Genomic DNA, 23,806 nt, shown 5'->3' on the forward strand with positions numbered 1-23,806 from the left:
ATTTCCATTACATTAGTGTTATAAATAAAACAAAATCAAGTCTGAGTCAGCTGTCGTCTGTTGTTTACTAACCAACTACGCAGTTTCGCCGATTGCGACGAGCTAACTTGTTGTTTCGTTTATTGTTGTAAAAATTTTTACAAAATGAAGCGTATTGCATCACCTCTTAGTGAAAACACTGTACGGAGAGTGTTAGAAGACGATAGTAATGTTGTTGTGAGTGATACTGAAACGGAGAGTGTTTAGCAAGATGGGTACTTTGGGATTATACCGACCACACCCAAACATGAACACACCCAAACATGAATCGTTATTTGACATTTTGATTCTACTGATTACTAGATTAGCTTAGAACAATATTTCGTCAATATAAAACAGGAATTGTCTTATCGCAAACCCCTCCCCATCCTCAGACAGGGTCAAAGTCGAGCGGTCTAGTAGATAACGAGACAACGTGCCGTAATCGGGATTCTCGAGAAAGATAAGCGACCTGCCGTAATCGGGATTCTCGAGAAAGATAAGATAACAGCGACAATAATACCGATCACAATACCTGGAAATGCTTGTTGATAAATGGAATATTAGTTCTGTTACTTAATTACATCGTTTTATAAGTTCATTGAAAAACGTTTAAGCGTTGGGGGCATATAACGGAATCTAACCCCATTAACAATTGATAATCGTTGTAAGTTTGTAATTAAAGAGTTGTTTTTTCGTTCTATACTGTTTATTTCTTAAAATTTTTATTTTTGTGTTCTTCATACTGGTGTGGGTATAATCCCAAAGTACCGCAAGATGTGCGAAAAATCCAAATACGCGTTATTTTTTAAAAACAATGATAAAACCTTTATTTTTGAAGATAGATGTAAAACTTTTTTGTGTATGTGTTCAAAAGTATGTGGAGGTTCAAATACATACTCAATTTAGTGAACAAGCATTTTTTTACTGGCCTTATATTTACACCAAACTGAAAAATTCATCATAAAATTTTATGTAAGTAAAAGTTTTTTTAGTTTTATATTTTTAATGCACGTTGTAGTAAATTTATTTTCCAGTATTAATTTAAAGCACATTGTTTAGAGCAAAACAAAACAAAAAGTAACAATTTTCATAAATAAATAACAAAACTGTGACAGTTTTTGCAAACTGCTGAAAAATTGGCAATTACAGCCTGGCTCTTCTTCTACGCGCACTAGGGAGAATGTCTGGCACTGAAAGGGTTAAAACTAATACTTAGATATAATTGGGTTGTGTATAGTGATTCAACTGCTTCTGTATTAGGTTGGCCATCTGAATCTACTCTCTTAAAATATTTCGTCTTTCTTAGCCTAATTTTATTTATACAGTTACTGAACTCATCATTTCCATGTAACTTTGCCTGTAAACACTGAATTGGGATAGATTAGGATAGGCTAAGCGGGCTCTGTTTTGTTATAATGATATTGACAAACGATTTTAATTAATGGTAACCATCGATAAACCAACCAATACTGATTAATTAATTAGAATAATTAACTTATATCAACTATAAACACTTTTTGAGATAAGAACGTAAAATTTGATTTTGTAATAAGTGACTGCATCAAAATCAAACTGACAGTCAATTTCAGAAAACTTAATTGCTTTTAAAGATGGTAAAATGTGTTTTTCTTAACTTAAAGATGTTTGACTGGTGCCTGTAAACCCATTATGTGAAATTTGCGGGAAAGATACAAGTCAATTATGAGAGGATCAAAATATGGCTTTGTTTAGATTTAAAAAGTGGAGGTAGTGATGGACATAATTTTAGTAAAAATGTACTTTTTCACAATATATAAGTTTGGACTGTGCAACGTTGTAAATGTGATGTATTTTTCAGAAACAGGACAAAATATGAATTGTTAATTATTGAGTGTAGTTTGTATTTACAGTAGCCTACCCATCAAAGTATACAATAACTGACTAGCTGTTGTTTTGTAGGCAGGTTTGTGTTATAATAGGTAGATGATCAGTTTAACAGGGAAGAAAGGCATAGACGTCTTGAAGGGGTGATGGATATAGATGAATCTAAGGTAGGAAACGAAAATATTACAAAGGGAAGTTGTTAGAGGAAACCTGGATATTAGGTTTAATTTAAACCATACTAGAAGTTCAAAAACATGGTGGTAGATACAGAATTGAGGTGTTTAAAACAAAATTACTCATTTTTGGTTATAATTGACACAGAAACAACAGCATTTTGAAGGTGAAACGCTCTGCAATATGTTACTCAATTATTTATGTTGTTAATATTCTTATTAATTTCTTCTTTATATTACATTTCCTTAAAACCTTCAATTGGAGGCCAATTATATTACATCCTGAACAAACTAATAAGTGTTCAGAAATGGTGGTTTTTGCTAATGTTCATTACTTAACTCAAGAGTTGTAAGGATGATTTCGAGTTTTTATTTTCATAGTGCATGACCCTCTGTTTGGGTGTATTCTGTCTTGAAGCGGTTACTTAAACTTTAACCTCACCATCACCGACACCCACTTCTCATTGACTACTAGACTGCCTTCAAAATACTATATTAACAAACCACCGTCCAGCCGCAACAAAAACGTCACCTAGAACTGAATACACAACAGACAATCAGCCAATCTGCTTGTTGCAAACATGCTGCATCAGTAAAGGGACACTAATCCCAGCCTACCAGCTACCTTCCTGTTCTCCGGTAAAAGTCTGGAAACTAGTAATTTTAAGTTTCAAACCACTGAAAAATTCAACATTTTAGTGGAATTAGTAGATAGTGACAGAGCGATTTTCTATTACAACACATTCCAAATTGTATAACATAGATTAATTGCTAAAATTCCCATTTTTTCCAATTTTTTTTACAATATTAGTACTTGCAAACAGTGAAATTAGTAGATAGGGGATAACCCGAAAAATAAACTATATATAGTGCAAAGTGAAAAATTTTGGCAAAGGCAACAGGTTTTAGTTATTAAAATTGATATTTCTCATTAATTATAAATTATACAAAATTGAAATTTGTTACTATGACTTATATTGTAAAATAGAAAGTCAAAATTCATATGCATATTCATGTTTTTAGATCCTAACAGATCAAAAGAAAAGATTATACTGCTAAAGTAGAAAAATTAAAATATTTTTACTGTATTAAAATAAAACCCAGTTTTCATTAACAGCAATTTTATTTTTAAGTCATGAACCATACTGATTTTGGAAATTGATGTTGTCTCTCTATCACAATATAGCAATTATTCAAGGAAATATAAAAAAATGATGTAGTTATCATTAAAGAAGAAGCTTACTGTAATGGTCTTTGCACTTAAAGAAACAAATTACAACTAGGTGTTAGGAATTCAGGTGATTTACTTGCTTTGTTTAATTAAAATAATGGATTTAATAAAGAATACTTTTTTATCTTGAACACAATCTACAGGTATGGAAGAGAAGGCTTTCAAATAAATCCAGGATGGAGGTGTATTCAAAAAGTATCTGGATTGGCATTATTAAGAAAGAGGAGTTTGACTTATGGCTTTGAAACTCATCACTTTCCTAAGAGGTTCCCTCTTGATGCCTCATATGTACGTAGCCCAGTAAGTGTTTAAAGGAAAACAGGAAGGTTTTGAAGTTGCTTTTGGAACCTTGAAAAGTTACAATGTTGCATTTTATAATATCTCCACTACGTCTTGAAATTGACATCCTTTAAGATGACATTCGATTTTGGGGAGTAGATTAGATGATGTTCTATAGATGTTTTGTGGGGAAAAACAATGAAGCAATTACATGACTGCAAAAGGAAAGATAGCTTGCTACATTAGAATTCCAGCAGCTTATAGAATATAATTTAAAATGTTTGAAAAAGGGGTTTATTCTAAGGATGGTAATCCTTTGTATGTTGGAAAAGCAATTAAGAAATTAAATGACAACAAAAGGAAAAACCTTACTGTAGGACGTCAACAGTTTTTGGAAACGTTAGATAAAAATTTTAAAAAGTAAATAAAAATATGCTATTTCAGAAAGGCTACCGAATTTGTTTTACGTTTTTTCCTTTTATCTAAGCAGTCTGCCATAACATTTATTTGTTGAGAGTTCTTTTACATAGAATTTGAAGTATATTACATAGCCCTCAAGAATAGGTGTTTTGTCTAGATACACATTCACTGTCATAAATAAACACAATGAACTTTTCATTCAGGCGACAAGTATCATATTTGATACACTTGTAACATTTTGTTTTAAGCCTTGTGCATCAAATTTGCACTCCAATACCATGCTCTTAGCATAACTGTATTTTACTGTTCTTGGGCCTGGACAAAAATAAAATACTATGAACTTTGGCTTATGCTAAGAAATAAATAAGAGAGACAGCATTAAGAAAGGGTGAGGTAAAAGTTGGCTCAGTAAAAATGTTTGTACATGTTAAAAAAATAATATTTATTACAAATAAAAAATGTTACAAATCCATTTAACCACTTGAAACAGAAATTAATAACATTTTATAGTGCTAACAGGAGAACAAACTATGGAATTGTCATGGTTTCGGTAGGTTGTATCATTTTTTGATACCACAGTAAAATATTAATAAAAAAACAAAATTCTTTAACAGTTTATTTGTATGGTTATTTACATGTTTTATATTACCAAAACCTAAAAAAGCTTTTGGCCTGCTGTGGCTGCTGTGAGGATCAGAAATTCTCAACAATTTGTTGCAATGAATTGTTTAAATTAAAATTCTGAAAAAAATAAATGCTAATTATGTTTAAGCTACTATATATTTTTTAAAGCGTAAGGAAATGTAAAAATCTTAAATAATAGTTAGTGCAGTAAATTTAGGTGGCAAATATTTTTTAAGAACTGTATTTAGGTGAAAACTGTAGAAATAATAAACAGATAAACAATACAAAGAGAACAATGATATTATGAAACTTGTAATAACAGAGTTTTGATTTTTGTTTTTAGACTGTATAGTTTAATTCTAATATTTAAAGATTTAAAAAAACTAAGTATTCTTAATATATGAGTAACAAGAAGTGATTTCTAATTAATTATTTCCTTATTTTAATCAGTAATATATGATATATATATATATAATATATATATATAAATATATATATATATATAAATAAATATATATAAATATATATATATATATATATATATATATACTGGGTGCTTCAAAAAAATGTATACACACTTTGAACTTCCATAGAAAATTTATTTACTGTTCTACAAAGTAAAATTTCAGGAAATTAGAAAGCTTAAAGTCCAATGTAAATAACAAATGTTAATACTGTTCATATTGGTGACCTGCAGCATCAACACAATTCCGAGTATGAGTCACCACTGATTCTGTACATCGTATCAAAACGTCCAATGAGATTTCTCTACACACAGCTTGAATCTCATTCCAAAGAATGTCTAGGTTACGTGGTTTACGTTTGTACACCTCATCTTTTACTGTGCCCCATAAGAAGAAATCCAGTGGTGTAAGGTCTGGAGAGCGTGCTGGAAACTCTATTGGCCCCCTGCGTCCTATCCACTGGCCCGGCAAATTTTGATCCAGGTAAGCTCGTACGTCCCTGTGATAGTGCGGCGGGGCACCATCTTGTTGAAAATAAAAATTATCATTACTGTATAATGCACAAATGGCAGGAAATATGGAATCAGCAAGCATTGATAGGTAATTAATACCAGTTACAGTACCTTCAAATCGAAAAGGTCCAATGAGTCCCCTTGAAGACAAACCGCACCACACATTTACACCAGGCAAATTTACAGCTTTTTCAATTGTAATGTGAGGATTGTCTTCAGCCCAGTAAACACAATTGTGCCTATTGACAGTTCCATTAAGTTTGAATTGGGCTTCATCCAACCAAATGTTGCTACCTATACTTTCCGGTTTACGTATCACCATCTTCTGAACCCATTCACAAAATTGCAACCTTCGATCTGGATCGTCGTCACTTAGCTGTCGCACCAGCCTTGGAATGTAAACACGATACTTGCCTCTCTTCAGAATACGTAGCACGCTGCTAGCACTTACATCACTTTCATGTGCCCCTTGCCTTGAAGATTTGTTAGGAGAGCGTTGAAACAGTTCCAAGACTGCCGTTGAAGACTCATCACTTGTAGCTGTTCGAGGTGGACCTGAATGACCTTTATGCACATCACACACTGTTCCATGAACTTCGAATTTGTCTCGTATGCGTGTAATTGTTAATCTTGAAGGTGGCTCCATATCATAATCCCTTCTCCACTGTCTTTGAACTTCATTTACATTCTCAAACTTCCAGTACCACTTAATAACCTGCTTACTTTCTTCAAAACTCAAACGTACGTCCGCCATGTTGATATTACAAATTCCAACTAACAATATAACATAAAGGGACGATTATGCTGCCACCTGGCGAAGAAATATAACATTAGCCTTGTAGAGCGGGAAAACTACGATAGTTTAAAGTGCGTATACATTTTTTTGAAGCACCCGGTATATATATATATATATAAATATATGATATATATATCATATATATATATGTACAATAACAAAACCCCTCAAAGCGCTCTGTGGTGTAATGGTAGCACATTCACCCGGCAAGTGAGAGATCCGGGTTCGACTCCTGGCGGAGCAAGTATTTTTGTGATTCAATGTTTATTGAAATGAATTAAGGCTATTGGCATTTATACAATTTAATGTTAATAAATGTCGTTTGACAGGTATTTGGTCTTCTGATCATATGTTAGTTTGCTTATTTAAACGCATATGTGACAGATACGGCAAAATACAAAATAATTGAATCGGAAAAAGTGAGCGCTCTGTGGTGTAATGAATGTATTACAATCACCCGGCAAGTGAGAGATCCGGGTTCGACTCCCGGCGGAGCAAGTACTTTTTGTGATTCAATGTTTATTGAAATTAAATAAAGCTATTGGCATTTATACAATTTAATGTCAATAAAAGTCGTTTGACAGGTATTTGGTCTTCTGATCATATGTTAGTTTGCTTATTTAAACGCATATGTGACAGATACGGCCAAATACAAAATAATTGAATCGGAAAAAGCGAGCTCTCTGTGGTGTAATGAATGTAGCACATTCACCCGGCAAGTGAGAGATCCGGGTTCGACTCCCGGCGGAGCAAGTACTTTTTGTGATTCAATGTTTATTGAAATTATATATATATATATATATATATATATACTTTTTTCTTTCCTATAATTATTGTACTGTTAGCTAACCAAATATTATTTACTACTTGCATGAAATCCAACAGTCAAAAAGTTCAATTTCTTTTTAAACAGGTATGTATTAAATTTATCTCAATATAAATGTTTAACTGTCGACTATTTTCTTTATATTATCAAGAAAACTCTAATATTTTTTAGTTGTGTTTTATATTGCTCAGTTTTAATTTCCTTTTCTCAGACAAGACGAAACATAAATTATGTACTATCACAACTCTATTGTAAGGTCTCAGTGATAAGTTAATGCAAGGTCACATGCACTCTTTGTGTAGGTGTTCTCATTTGTTTCGCACTTATATAACTCCATGGCTTAATGTTAACTTGTGTGACATATTCAGCGAGTTCTCATAACATGTTTCTTCACCTGAATAACTATATCAACACTTTCTATTCCATGAAGAGCCGAATTTCAAATCTCAAGAACCGTAGCCTACTTTGTTAAACATACCTTTTATAATGATAAATGTTAAAAAAAGTTTGCAAAACCTATCGATCACTTAAGGCACTGGCAAAATTCCATGTTTGTCTGTCTGTCTATATGCACGATATTTAAAGTTGAGCTGTAGCCTTGAAAATATGAAGCTTTTATTCTATGTAAGTGACAACACACAGAATATCTTGACGACAATTTGACCTATACACTTTTATTTATGCGTGAAACTTTATTTCTACAAACAAAAAATCTAGTTCCATTCTGGTGCCTGTCCCAGGTCCCTCCAGGAAATTTTGCTGAGGATTAGCAAAGCCCATGAGGGAGTTATCTTGAGAATGAATTAGCTATGGACTTGAAATGTTGTATATTATATTATCACTCGGGGAAACTGGCTATTGAACTTATATAAGGCATGTTTAAGACTGTATCTCCTTACCAAGTTTAAATTCTATACAATTACAAATTATTGTTGTTATCATGTTCTCTTGTATTTCTGCATTGTTATTGTATACGTCCCAAGATTTTATAAGGGTGCCATGATCTTGTAACTTTACACAGCAAAAAGATTTGTTAGGGGCTTGTAAGGACCAGACAAACGTTGTAAATGATCTAAGAATTCCATCTACTTTTCATTTTGTTCTGAGCTGTAGTATTTATAATAACTAAAATAGCGATCCATTTTCAAAATTTAGAATGATTGTCATCTTAAAGACTTGAGAGATATTAATAAATGGTTATTACAAAGTTTTTGAATTTGTTAAGATGTTTCTGAAAAAATAAATGTATTCCTGTCCAGTGGTGTGGTCTGTGAAAATGCAAAAAATATCCCAAAAGTTTTGTCTAAGAGCAATTGCAGTTGTCAGATTTCTATGAAGTGGAAAGTTTGTCTCAGTGCCAGAATTTTATTGTCATGCACCCTTGCTTTGTGGTACTCTCCATAGCTCATCTGAAGCAATAGTACTGTACATAATTTCAGGCACCAACCATATGGCACCAGTTTCAAATTCTATAATATACAGGCTGTTTACGAACTCTCCGATAATATTTAAGGACCATTGAAATGCATGGTTTATGACGCCATAAACATGTAAACTGTGAAAAGTTTGCTGTGCATTGTATCAGTTTAAAGCTTATACCTATATTATTCCTTGACCAATTTTTATGTTTTTGGTTGTAGGTGTTTGTAATTAAATTTTGCAGCTTTTATTATTCTTCCCATATTTTCATACTCTTATTGGTTGTTTAAAGCTTTAAAAATTTCAACGGTCCACCATCTTAAAACGTGATATGTTAATATGATTTTTTTCTTCACTTAAGACTGCAAGAACAATTACTGTGCAAAATTTAAGTGTTTTATATTTATGAGTAGTTAATTAAAAAATAAAATGTAAAAATATAGACAGGCAGATGGTAAACATAATAAATCCCCAAAATGTTACTGGAAAGTTTGTAAACACTGTAAGACTGATAACTATGCTAATATTTTATTAATAGGTGCTTCGCTAAAGTTGCTTACAAGATTTTTATTAAACTTTTTTTATTTTAATATCATGTAAGTTAATACATAAAATAGGAAGAGATACTAAACCAGTATTACAATAACTTTATTATTATCAATTAAAATGATAAAAATAAGTTTTAATCACGATAAGACTGTGACATTAAAATCAACATTAAAACTAGGATCATAATGTGTGTGCCAAATGTTACGTATTTTGATGGATACAGGAAGTAGGAGAATTAATGAATCAGTGGAACCTTTGTCTCTATTTATACTGGTCAGTGAAGATATAAAAGAAGTCTTTATCTTCTCACACAACTTCTCGCTGAAGTTCGTCATGCAAAGTTGATAACTGTTACTAGGATAGTATCCGTGAAGTTGACGGAAAATAAATTGCATTAAAATCGAAAGAATGTTGGAATTAATTTACTTTAATCTCATGACAGAACTTTCCCTGGAGTTATCTGACAAGTGTCCGGAAACTCATTTTAAGTTTATATGAATAATAATTTCTTGGAAGTGTAGATATTATTGATGTCAGTAATCATTTCTTGTTTGTACAATGCAGCGGTTATTACAAGAGATCTGTGGGGTTATCTTGTTAAAGACATTTCGTAGTGTCCAGGTTGCAGGCGGTTTTAACTCTTAACTTCGTCCGGTAAATAAGATCTTCATTAGCTTCAACAGACAGACTAAACCAAACTAAGATCAAAGCTAATAAAACATTTCTAATTCACAAACATCTAAGCACATAAAGTATAAACAAATGTTATATTCTAGTTAATAAATTATATTTTTCATATATTATTATTATATATACCCTAATTTGTTATCTGATAAAACAGCATGACTATAATGAGCTAAGGCTATTTTCTTTATTCAACCTTTTGAATTTGCAAAGGATTGATTAAATAATTCTCAAACAGAGAAATCGTTTAAACTTATGCAAAATAAGAGTAGTCTTGTATCCTAGTCGAATACAACATATTATAGTGAAGTATTGCAGTGAGCGAAAGCAGCGGAGATGACAACAGCTGAATCGGTCTCCTACCAAGCGTAACTTGCATATGGTGGATGATAAATCATACCGACACAAAAGGCCACGCACAATACAGTCCATATTTGCCAACAAGATGTCCTAATCAATATTTTTGGTTCAGGTTAATGGAAATGAACTAGAAGTAAAAATAATGACTCGTGTGGCTCATATTATTTAATAAGTTATATTTTTGTACTAATAAGTATTGATTAAATTCCTCAGCTTAGTAAGATAACATGCACAAATTGACAACTCAATATATATATATATATATATATATATATATATATATATATATATATATATATTGCAGTATGGGAGAATGTACCCACGTACATCCTCCCTGGTATGAACTCCAAGCGCATCTCATCATTTGAAAGCAGCCATCGCATCATTCGTGTAGTACGGAAGTGTATTCAAGCTAATGAATGCCGGAAGTGAAATTAAACCTCTGTTCTTTAACGACCTTGGGAAAATCAAGTAGTGCTGGTTAATTGGAGAGCACAATCAGACGTCTTGGTTACAGCACAAAACACACGCTCGGCGTTGTGCGGGAGGAAGATTAATTACGCTTTATAGTCACGCGGTTAAGTGCAGTAATTAACGAGTAAAACGTGATATAACATTTAAAAATGCAAGACGAATAAACTGAGTACAACAACTAGGAACTAAACCCAAGACAATGTGACTTATGTAAGATGGATATAAAACAAAATCAAGAATGGATGGTCGTTTTTATAGTTACACAGTCTCACTGTTATCTGTCACATTCATGCCTCCAACCCGGGGCCCATGAGGCATGAATGATTGGTGAGGGCGATTGCCGTAGGCATTAGGCAACGGACATTTCCCCTGACCCTATTTTTAAATGCGGTATGTCATACTCGGACACATGTCCTGCATTCAAAAACAACGTCGTCTTTCCGTATATTTATCCATGATTTAAATAACTTTTGCCCCATCGTTTAAATTTAAATACGCTAATTGTTAATAAAATGTATACTCTTAAATACGCATTGTCTCGTATAAAGATTAGGTCTGCCTCCTATGGACACATCAAACTTATGTCAATATTGAAACCATATGTACGCTATGTATGTTTTCAATAATTAATTAAAATAAACTATTTTAATTGTGCTATAGGTAGTTAATATATTATGCAACATAAAACTATAAATGAACCGATACGTTATATGTATAATAGTTCTAAATTCTTAGTTGTAGCGCCGCCAACGAGCTTTCACACCAAGAGGCAGTTCAGTCGAGATCATTGATCAGCTGCACAAACTTGAGAAGGAAGTTTCTCAAGCATACTTTTCGATCTAGTGCACTCTGAAGTTGTCCTTGTTTCTGATATTATATCCTTGGACAATGATGCAGAGGCAGGTTAATGTCAGTAATTGAAATGTGCATTGGAAATTGTAATGGTTCTTTTGATATCTATTATAACGATTCATAATGTTCCCATTACATTACATTGATAATAAATACATGTCTTGTAACACAGCATAGCTTTTTTATTAGGTACTAAGAATGTCTATATAATATATTAAAGTTTGTTGCATTACAAAATTAACCATTTTCTAAAGTGCGACTGTTTTAGATTAGAGTATAATTAAAAGTTGCATATTTAGCCATACTCGTCATGTGTAGTGTCAAACATGTTTAACGTTTTAAGACCCATACGTACGCATGTTATTAAACTAATATTCTAAAGGAATTCTGCCTCCACATTCTGAGGAAGACGTTTAGATTTCTAGTGACTTCTCTACCCTCGCTCGTATGTCATGTTCGTGCACATTGTGTCCGTCCACCGCACCCCACAGTTGAACCGAGCATAAGGTACGAATGCACAGATCGCGTACCCATACAGCTCTTCTCCATAAACATAGAGCGACGGCAATGTGAGCAGGTTGTGTTAAATACTGTTCGACAAGAAATAATATCGCAAGTCTGTCTATACGTGGACTGTTTACGTTTAGGGTGTAAACCCCTGTTTGAAACTCCCTCAGCAACCGATTCTCTTACCGGTAAACCGTACTTTTGCCGAGGCTCGGAGGCTTGGCGTGTAGTCTGAGGTTGGAATACGATTCGAGCCGGGGGATGTTTCGAGAACCGAGCTGCGAGCGAGACGGCAAAACATTGCCAGCGAATTATTGGCATTGCGAAACCAGTTTTTCATTGGCAGTCGGCAAGACATCAGGACTCTAACTTTACGAAAGCGGTGCACTTATTTCGAGCTGATGTTTTCAATTATCCTGTCTGAAGTGGAATGCACGATCTAAACGTGACTTGTATCCTTAAAATCTTGGCGCTTACACCTTATAAGTTTGATCGCGTCTCTTCACTTCATTTCAGCTTTGCCAAAATCTACCTCCCCATGTAAGTAACGTCGCTTTGCCAATTATTGGAATCGAAGTGAAGAGATCGATATTTGGGGCAGTGGCCGAAGTTTTAGGAACCGCAACGTAGCCGCGGACTAAACGAGCGGCGAGCACTTGGCCAACCTGACCGCGGCGCGAGTAACGGTGCGCATTCCTCGACCGGCCGACACATCCACACAGGCGCAACCTACATCTACAGGTGCCTAGGCTGTGGCCTTGTCGACTTGTTTATCGCTTTATTGCTACCACCACCAGTCATCAAGAGAAAATTGGCGTTTTAAAGAGACGACTCCCTAGTCTTTCCCCGTAATTGGATAAACAGTTAAACTAAGTTAATTTATAGTATTTTATCACGCAATAGGAATGCGAGCTACGAACAAACTGGTTTTTTCCATTTTATTACTATGTATTTCCTTTATAACACGTCTGTACAAATATATCAGTACGTTTCCCGGTATGATTTCGTGTTATTTTAATACGGTTTATCCTTATTTTAAATATATTTGGAAATCATACCCTGAAATACATTCTGCACTTATACTTATCTTCGTACGATATGTGAATTTTTAATGAAAGGAAATTTCCCTCGTGTGTGTTCTTGTCAGAACCTTGGCCTACGTTCATGTTCTGAACGTCCAAGTACGATAATGTCAATCTAATAAATAACGAATAAATCATTTTCTTATTTTCATGTTACAATCCATGTTTTGTAATCTGTACAAAAGAAGTAAAACTCGTCTAATTCATATTATTTTCTGTTGACTTTTTTGCATAAATTAGTGTTTAAATACGACCTACGCCATGTTATCTTTATAGTTCTGATGGTGCATGCATATGCAATCAGTGAACCTTATCGCTGAGGTGACGGCAGTATGCGGTGACAAGATATGGTGTAGAATAAAGACGTGTAGTTAACTAAAGTCAACGAGACCACGGCGACTTTTGTTACAAAACCGCAACAAGATTATAACCCTTTAATGAAAACTTCTTGATAGATCACGTGGACGGCTCCCAATAAGTTAATAGTTCATGCACATGTTTCATCTGACTTTTATCGTTATATGAATAATTTTGAGTTGATATCTGTTGAAAAGTTGTGTCCGTGTAATGTTTTATTCAACAAATAATTATGTTTTTTAACTTCTTATTCTCATCATGTGAATGAGTACCTCCTCTGGAATATTCATGTTATTTTGACCTGCAAATGAGTTATTATACTAATACCTGTATTTTAGTGCAATTATAGAAATAAGTTTAAACCATTATAATTTCTATCACAAGTAGAATTTTATAAAATCCTTACTATTTGACGTTCTTAAATAACAGTAAGGACGAAAAGGCAAAAACAAATTTGTCTTGTTAACTGAAAACACATTTTACTTGCGACATCAACTTTTATTCGTTTACCACTACTAGAAGGTTCGCTCAAAGTTTATTATTTCGATTTTTATTGTAACACTCTTATTCTATATTCTAGCATCTTTTTCCAGAAAAAATAGAAGCTATCTTACGAAAGCTTGACGTAAGATATGATAAAAGTTGCGATTCGTACTTTTTCCATGAACTTTGAACTTAGAACGCTTGATTCAATTGTTCTCTTGAATCTGAGGATCACCATGAGTTAATTTTAAAAAACAATTTAAAATTTATTATATAATTTAGTCCGTTTCATAGTTGTATATACCTTTAAAACTATTATTTTGGTGGGAAGTCACTAACTAAACGCATTGACTTGTGCAAATCATAATATTAACATATTAGCAGAAATAGAAGCTCGCCAATTAAGGTATCAAATTACCATACGCTACATTGTAATCCTACCTACACCGGACCGGCAGTCCACGCCGCGCGCAACACCGACCATCCGGCCCTGGCAGACCCCGGTCTCACTCCGGATGGACTTTCTCCTCCTGGTCCGTTATCAGTTTAGGAAATGGAGCGGTGATACCAGACAAGTGGTCAGTTGTTACTCATCAAGAATTTATACTTTCACTGTTACTTAGTACCTGCAGAATACAAAATAAAGCAACAATTGTTTTAAGCTAAAGTTATTGAACAACTAGAGGGCGCGGTGAGTTATCAACATTCTTACCTTGCGCTTTGCTGCAAACTCTGTGTGTTGTTAAACCAACGTGCTGTTAGTTATAGGAGAGTATTTCATTAATATGAACAAGTATCGCAAATTGCGTACAATAATTAACAGCTACAAGACATTTTTGGGTTGTAAATCAATAAAAGTCTTAGAGATACGTATATAATTCAGAGATCCTTATATGAAGCAGAGATCATCGTCTTAGCATTTGTGTTGTAAACTGCGATACTTAGGCATTTCGACTGTCGGTGATTAACGTTGTCCTAAATATATACAGAGGGCAATCACAAAGCTGAACCGCAATTAAAATAACATTTTCACTAAAAGTAAGATTAATTTATACTCTTGCAAAGTTTTAAATTAAACATTCTATTGCAACCGATCCTCTAAAAAATAAAGAAATTAAACAGGAAACAACATTTATGTTAAGAAGGGATTGTGAGAGGTTTACTGTACATTATATTTTATATGAAGTGAAATTGGGACGATGAATCCTTCCAGGCCTTACATTCAGTGAACACTTGGCATGTGCTTTCCTACTCTGCTCCTTTATTTCCATACCAATTCTCTCATTTAAACGTCCTAAATTCGTGGAGAAGGTTGTATGGTACTTTAATATCTGTCGGATTTACTTAGTTTTACTTGTCTTAGACACTTTTCTCTTCTCGTCTGTCCGAGAAAGCTTTAGTTAATAACGAGTCCACTAAACGATGGGAAGATCTGGAGGTCAGGACACCCTTCAGGTTTCCACTTTGATACAAAGGCCACCGGAGTTTATTCTGTGTCCGCCCATACTCATATTTATTATAAGCCTGAGGTAACATTCCAAACTATGAGTGATCACTAAATCGGTCACGTGATCTCGTATACCGGTGACGTGTCCAGTGGGTCATCCTGTGATTGAGGCCGTGTGCCGGCCTGCCCCGCGCCCAGCCGCGCCGCGCAGTCCCCGACACCGGTCACTCTCCCTTCCTGGTCCCGTGTGCTGCAGCAGTAACGGGGGCATCCACTTTTTATACACTGTTACTGTTACCTGTCTGTGTCTCTGGTTTCTTATTTGCCAACATTATTGTTGCAACTATGGAGAATAATGTACGGTATGTACGACATGTGGACACGTATCAGACAGTCCTAATCCTGAAAACTAATATTACGTTATATTGGCACTAAACGTCAATTAGCGTTTCACAATCAACATTAATATATTTTACATCACGTTTTATTTACCCTATACATTTTGTATTAATAATGGGTTTAGGTTAATGGATTACAAATTTGTAGACACTTGCTTGGTTATACTTTTAAGTTACATATTCTCGGGTATTTTTTATAAATTAAATTAAAATTGAAAAAATTAAACAACGTATACATATTAAAAACAAAATTACCGATCATTGTTAGTAGTGTTAGTAGAATCTTTTTGTCACGAAGATTTCACTTTAATGTAGCTTATATAAAACAGCGCAAGCCAAAGCGGCGAGTTGCCTGACTTTACCAGAGCATGAATGCGTGCATAATTACTATAGTTACACACTTGCTTGTTCTAGTGCGAGTGTAATGTGTAGACATACCTATCCTAGCTGCTGCTGCTGCTGCTAGGAAGAAGCTATGACATCTTAAATTAGATATGTAATCAAATACTTGACATATTTCACTTGTCTTAGAATGGTACGTTCCTTATGTTTATAAATAGATCCCAATATGTTATTGCCACCCATGCTGTAACGGATTCAGTGCTGTAAAATTTCATAAGCCATAAAATTCAGAAACTTCAGAGAGCAAAACTCTTTAAGATTCTTTGTTTAGGAAGTAGATAAGTGATGAAATTTAAATTTACATCTCATAAAAACACGTTTCATTTATTAATTTGAAAAAACTACATAACTGTATAGTGGTATACGGTAGGCTTGGTAAACATCATCTATGAAAATACACGATTTCTTCACAAGGATAAATAGAATCCCTACTTTTGTCGAGTGTTGCTGGAGCCTCTGTAAGTCGGCTTGACTCTGGACCAAATGCACTGCAAGAGCAACAGGACGTGTTATAAAATCCAGATAACTCGTTTCATAAATTAATAAAATTGACAAAGTAGTCTTTCGTTTGTTGCCCGACCAGTGAGATAATGATGTGGTAGCGGGGGTAGCCGGCAAACGACACAAGTGGCAAAGTGGCAGGACCAGGTCAACGTGTATGGGAGGAAGGCATCCAGGATAATGACGTCAGATCAGGTGCAGTCGGCGCGCGGCCGCTCGGTGACCTCTACTCAAGGTCATTGACAGCCATCCTCTCCTCATCCTTCTGGTGAGGCCCCGTCTCTGCAATATATCATTGTTTCAATTACGGGAAACTCGCCCATTGTCTTCTGTTCGGCCATTCTTATACGGTGCCTCAACTTCGTGTGGAAAACCTCACATCCCCATCCTCCTGACTCTTCTTACACTCTAAAGCAGTACAATTTTGGCAGATACAATTTGCCAGAATTTATGAGTAATGTCATATACTCGCATACATGTATGTTTTTTTTTAATCCATATGGACATTGAGCACTCATTACATGCGATATAATGTAAATACCGGTTACACGCCTAATTACCGAAATAATTCAAAACTAACATAAACGGTTCTGGTCAGATTTATAGAATATTAATGAATTAATATTTATACGGTTTAGACTAACCAAAAAGTACTTTAGATATATTATAACATCCCACTGCGAGAAACACATCCACAAATATTGAAGTAGTCAATTTAATCACTTGTCGCTTGATAAGTTTTCCACACGATATAATCATATTGCAAGACTAATTACGCGTATTGTCTGTCTAATATTGTATGAGAAAAATGAAAAATGCATGGCAGTACGAAATATAAAGGTTTTATGGAAGGAATGTTAGTAATATAAAATAATAATAAGAAATCATTTTTTATTATTGCCAAAGACAGTTTCATATTTTTCTGAGATTTCAGCTAATTAAAATATTGTTTCTATAGCATACGCAGTAGGTAATTAGTAAAATCCATTTTATAATTAGTATTTTTGTAACACTTATAAAATAATTTTGTAACAGTTTTCCTCATTTGCCATTTTATCTTGTGTTTTTTTTTTTCAAAACGTTTTTATGAACTCGATTTTTTGCCTGTCCTTACAAATTTTGTAATCGGTTTTAAACAAATAATGCAAAAACTACGCGAAATGGATGACAATATGTCTAATGTTTACAACACATTATTATTATTAATAAATCCAGAATACCCTGTTTTTATGATGTGTAGTTTCTTTTTGTGGTTTTTAAAATAAATTTTATCGAAGGATGAATATCAATTTGTAAAAGTTTGTATTGGTTTCATTGGTAGGTAAGCACGATAGAAAAATGCTGAAGAAACAGTGTGTCTGTGAAGAGGTTAACAACATATGTGTTATAGCTAGACAGATCTTGTAGTTAGATCATTTATTTGGTATTTAATGTACCAATTTTTAGGACATTCTTAACGAAACAATGAGTTTGTATGTTAGTAAGAGGAGTATATACTTAACATTTGAATAAAATATTTATAAGCCCGTAGTCTTCGCTTATCGTTCGGCAAGCTGGGGGGAATTCACTTATGTATATGTCACACATATCTCGAAATCCAATTGAGATTATTAACTTGTAATTTTGTATGAAGGCAACATCTTTTCGTGTTTCTGCAAGTTAACTTTCTCGATTTAAAAGAATGCAAATTGGCGAACAGCCAGCAAACATTAAATTCTCTTCTTTGCTTCAGAAGTCATCTATTGGGACTCTTGAGTTTTATTAATCCATGCTTACGGAACGAGGCGAAGGAGAGTCAAGTTTATGAATGACACAAACGTTTTCTTGAAGGTCGTGTAAGAACTAAACATGGCCCTCATAGTGGACGACCTTCAGCTGCAACCATTAATGAAAATAATGAGCGAACACGGCAAGTTGTAGACCAAGCAGGCGACTAACGATTGACAAAATTGCATTTGAGGTAAATTTATCACATGGTAGTGCAGCCCAGGATTTCAACTTGCAGTGGATTTGTTTGCGATGGTTAAAACAATTCTAACAGACGATCACAAAGAAAATAGAACGTTAATGGCTGGTGAGTTGATATGAGTGATGCTGATCCGGATTTTTTTGAAAAGAATTGTTCTGGTAACGAAACATGGTGTTTTCTCTACGATCTTCAAACAAAACATCAGTCCTCCGATTGGAAAACGAAAATATTTCAAAGGTCAGGGAAATTTCGTTTGGACATAGACAAAGGAGCGGTTATTGTGGAAATTGTTTTTGACTATAAAGGTATAATTCACTACGAGTTCATTCCAGAGGGACGATCACCAAATAACTTAATGTGGAATTTGTTTGGCACTTAAGAGATGCGCCTTGGAGAAAGCTCTAAAAAATGGGCGGGAAGCAGTTGGTTAATAAATACCCCAGTGCATAGGTCTTTCTTAGTGCGTAATTATTTAGCCAAGAGCAGTGTTACCAAGCTAGAACACCCACCCTACTCGCCTGACCTGGCTCTAGGCGGTTTCTTCCTGTTCCCGCGGTTAAAAACATCGTAAGAGAAAACGATTTGCAGATGATGAGGCAGTTAAGGAAATGGGAACGAAAACAGTTTTTAAACTTTTAAATAATGATTTCCAAAAGTGTTTTGAACAGCGTTGTAGGAGGGGTGTATTTCGAGGGGAAATGGATTTGTACGTTTTTACCTTAATTCAATAAATATATACATAAATCAATTCCGGGAGTATTATGATATGACCAATATTTTACTTGGATTCTTCTAAGGGAAACGTCGCCTACGCTCGCATAAACAACTTCATTTAGAGTTTAATTATGTTTGATAGCAATTATATTAATGCATAAAAGTGTGATATTCTAGTTTACACATATGTAGTGTAGAAAAACAAAAAAATGTAGTAAATGTTTTAATGTTATAAAGAGTGTATTCTAAGCGTGTTTTATGAAAACATTAATATGGCTTTGTAGCACTTGACTATACAAATTAGTAATACATAAAACATTTCAAAACTAAAAAAAAATATTTAAAAAATATTAGAAAGTTAAAAAAATGTTTTATTCTTACTATTTGTGATAGACCATGTAGTTCGCCTACAGATGGGATTAGCAATATTCCGACGCTATGCGTGAGTCCTTTCAGTCCACGCCGCCTCTTGAACTATCAATGTTGTACATCAGAAATTAAATGTAAATTGAAAGAAAAACTGTAAATTATAATTAGCTAACCATATTTTAAATGGATTATTAAATAACACACCGGATTCATAGCAAACCTAATGAAGAGAAAATAATATTACTAAAAAAATGTTTTCTTTACATAATGGTTATGAAAACAAAGGCGTTTACATATTTTGCAGATTTATTAAGCGTAGACCAAATTAAAAATTCATCATAGTACACTATAAATTATTGTATAAGTATTGTTGTTCGCATAAAATACTCAATATACAGAAAATAGGCATGTAATTATTTTTTAAATTTATAACCATTGCTAAAGCGTTTATAGTGTTATTGTACTGTAATCTTTGGCAGTAATGAAATTAGTGAAATATTGAGCCTTGACGATCGTTAGTGAACGACTCATGCATTTCTTCCGTGAATGTTTTACTCTTGTTCAAAAGTAGACTGCCACAAAATTATGTTTCATTATTTAGCATACCGAATCATGTACACTGGCGTGTTCATTAAATGTCTAGAGCATGAACGAATGAAATTGAATTGGTTTGATTTTGTGTCACATACCATGTCAACTGGTCGATATGTAATATTGAAATATCTAAATCCTGCATTAAGTTACGGAAGATGCGATTAAAGTAAAGTACATTTCATTGGGACTTTATGGTTGGAGTGTGGAGTTCTAGTTCTCTAGTGACATTATTTGGTCATGTAGATTATTGTGAAGATCAACACCAGCACATTTTCCAGCATTGTAACACTGACGCCACGCCATGGAGGAATCTGAAATACTCGTAGATATGATCGACAACTGTTGGTAGACACCTGACGGCATTAGGTACATTTAACGTTTGAACAATATTTTCTAAAGGTTTATACGGTGAAGAAGGTTTTAATCCTAATAAATGTAAATGCGTCACTTCTTATGTTAATGTGACTCTCAGTTATCCCTAGACCACATCGATCCTTCCACAGGTCATCGATACCCGTCCAGTAGAAGTATAACAGATTCAGGAACACAACACATGAAATGAGGTCTTTGCGCAAGTTGGCGATGAGTAACTGAACACATTGGACACAACTCACATGACATATTCAAGTTTCGTAAAATATTGCGAAAGTACTCGGCAAATACGAGTATTTCAACCTGTTAACGGTGTCCACGACTCCAGTACAAGGTCACAGTCCTCAAGGGAAAGATTCGCGAACCGGTCTCCCGTACCGCGGAACTCTGAGACCTCTGTTCTGCTGATGCGTGTAACCGTCCATAACTCATTTTACAAGTAGTAAAGAGATATCAGATACAGTACACCGAGCTGAAAGAACAGGAAGCCGGAATTACTTTCGCACTCTAACCGGCTCCGGAAACTTTCAGATCATTCACAAAAGGGATTTTCTCCACACATTACACATTCAATTTATTAGATGTATGTATAAACGTTAAAAAATATATGTAACCTTTCTAATTCATGCATTATGAGTTGCGCGAGTAATTCTCTAACGTATAAAGATGAGCAGAAAACTTATCAAAATAAAAATATATAATGCTTCTTCATTCTGTTAATACATTGGCGCTATTTTCCATAAAGAAACAAATCAGAAATATGCAAACTAAATGTTTGAGTATGTATCGAATTGATCCATAACATGTTAGCTTGATCCACTCACTGTCTGATTGCCTTTTTATACATTTATTTAATGTAAGCATTTTAATCTCATTTATACAGGGTGATTCCGATAAAAGTGCTCATTTTTTCAGGGTTGATACAGGGTGTAATTACAAACATTTTTGTTCAATACACATGGGGTCGCAAAAGATATTTTGTTTCCGAGAAAATCAAGACTTTGTGAAACGCCTCCTTGTAGGCAACACGTTGTGTTCCCTTTGAGATTCTGCCAAAAACGCAAAGCTGATGAAACAAAACTTTATTTACTTCGTAATAACACATACAAGAACCACATAATGTGGACAATAATGTAAACAAACATTATTATTACAGCAAGTGTTCAAAATTTCTTCCGTTTGTGTCGATGTAAAGCTGAGCTCTCATAACGACTGTCCTACATTTTGAATGAGTTGGGGATTACTCCCACTTCTGCTGCTTAATCGTATTTATTTTACATTCTCGTTTGCTTGAAGTGGTTCTTTTATTTGTAATTAAGAAGAAAAACACATTTAGTTTCAGTAGTTTGGCATTTTTCTGGCCGAATCTCAAAGGGAACACAACGTGTTGCCTTCAAGGGGGCGTGTCACAAAGTCTTACTTTTATCGGAAACAGCACGTTTGCGACTCTACGTGTATTGGACAACAGGTGTTTGTATTTACATTCTCTATCAACGCTAAGAAAATGCGCACTTTTAACGGAATCGCCTGGTATTAAAGGAGAACTCGCGTAAGAAGCCTCTTAAAGGCATTGCTGAGTGGATGATGAAATGAAAACAATTGTTATAAATAAATCATTAGTTTCATAGCTGGACAGCCATGAAGTTAACTGTTCGATTCTTACTTAATTGTCTACAGTACTGGTGAATTAATTAGTCTCCTAATGCAAATGAGTTGTTAGTGCAAGGAAGACGCAATAGCCATGAGTTACTCATCCATAAGAGAAGGAACATTACGTATTGTTTCGTGTTCCCCCAGGATTACACTTATATAGTTACAACATAACGAAGTCTGGTGTAGAGAATACTTCTTTATTATCGTTTCAGTATTTAGTTTTAGTAGCAACTATGAATATTATAGAAAAAAAGTTGCTTAGGAGTGAGCATAAACTAAGCTGGTCTTAAGTGGCTGGAAACAAATGATGCCGAAGAGTACTTCCGAAGCTCCCGGTGGACTGGGTGGTATTCTCAGACTTTTATGAAATGTTTTACTCCTCCTTTATGAATGAATCTCGAAATCCCGCCCAAGTCGATGTAGGTAGAAAGTGAAACAAATTGTGTGATAACACGCTACAATGGTCAGCTAATACGCACCGATGACAGGACACGACGGTCTTGGATTGTCTCCAAGTCAGTGCTTCCGGTGTGGCAAGACTCCTGCCTGCAGCATTTCAAGTAGCCATCGACAGTACTCGGACAGATCTATCGTACAGTTTCCTCTGGTGTAAGATGGAATGTGGTGTACCTACACGTTGTTTCTGCGAATGTCATGTCATTGGAGAATTGGGCTATTCCTTGTATGCCTCGTGCCTGCATTACGTAATGGCTTTTAATGTCATTTAGATACCACTGTATTAGTATGGTTTCGCTACAGTTCAAAGTTATGTTTCTTTTCTCTTAAATCTACAATAAATACAATTTTACATTTTTCAATTACAAAATTAGAAAAAATAATATATTAAATAATACCCAGTCCCTTACAATATCATAGTTTTTTTCTGAACAACCTCAAGCAATATTTTGTCAAGTCCATTGGAAAAACAGTTTATATTTAGTGTTACAGCTCGAGATATCAAATGTCAACTATATTTCTACATTATACATTCTCAGTAACATATACAGGGATAACAAAAAAAAAAAAAAAAAAAATGTAGGTGAGGAAAAATGCATGCGAGCTCGAACGCTTAAGATTGACCTCGCATCCCACCCCGATGTTTATACAACCGCGATCAATAGTTTGTCAAGTCTATTTGAGAAACAAATTATATTTAGTATTAAAGCTTGTAGACTCAATTGTTAACTATATTTTTGCATAATACAATCCCACTAACATATAAGGGGAAAACAGAAAAAATTATGTTGGTGATAGAAATAATAATAAGATGCAAGATCGTACTTATGAGATTGACCTCAACATACACCCAAATGTTTATACAAACACGACCAATTTGTTGAGTCTACTGGTGAAACAAATGATATTTATTGTTACAGCTTGAGGACTCTAGTGTCAGCGGGAACTATTGCAC

General features: G+C 34.3%; 1 protein-coding gene across 1 annotated transcript in view; it reads left to right on the forward strand.

Annotated features, from left to right (window-relative positions):
* The window catches only part of LOC124361254, a 99,786-nt gene that overhangs the window by 614 nt on the left and 75,366 nt on the right, over window positions 1-23,806 (forward strand).

The sequence above is a fragment of the Homalodisca vitripennis genome, chromosome 4 (assembly GCF_021130785.1).
Source record: "Homalodisca vitripennis isolate AUS2020 chromosome 4, UT_GWSS_2.1, whole genome shotgun sequence".
NCBI lineage: Eukaryota > Metazoa > Arthropoda > Insecta > Hemiptera > Cicadellidae > Homalodisca > Homalodisca vitripennis.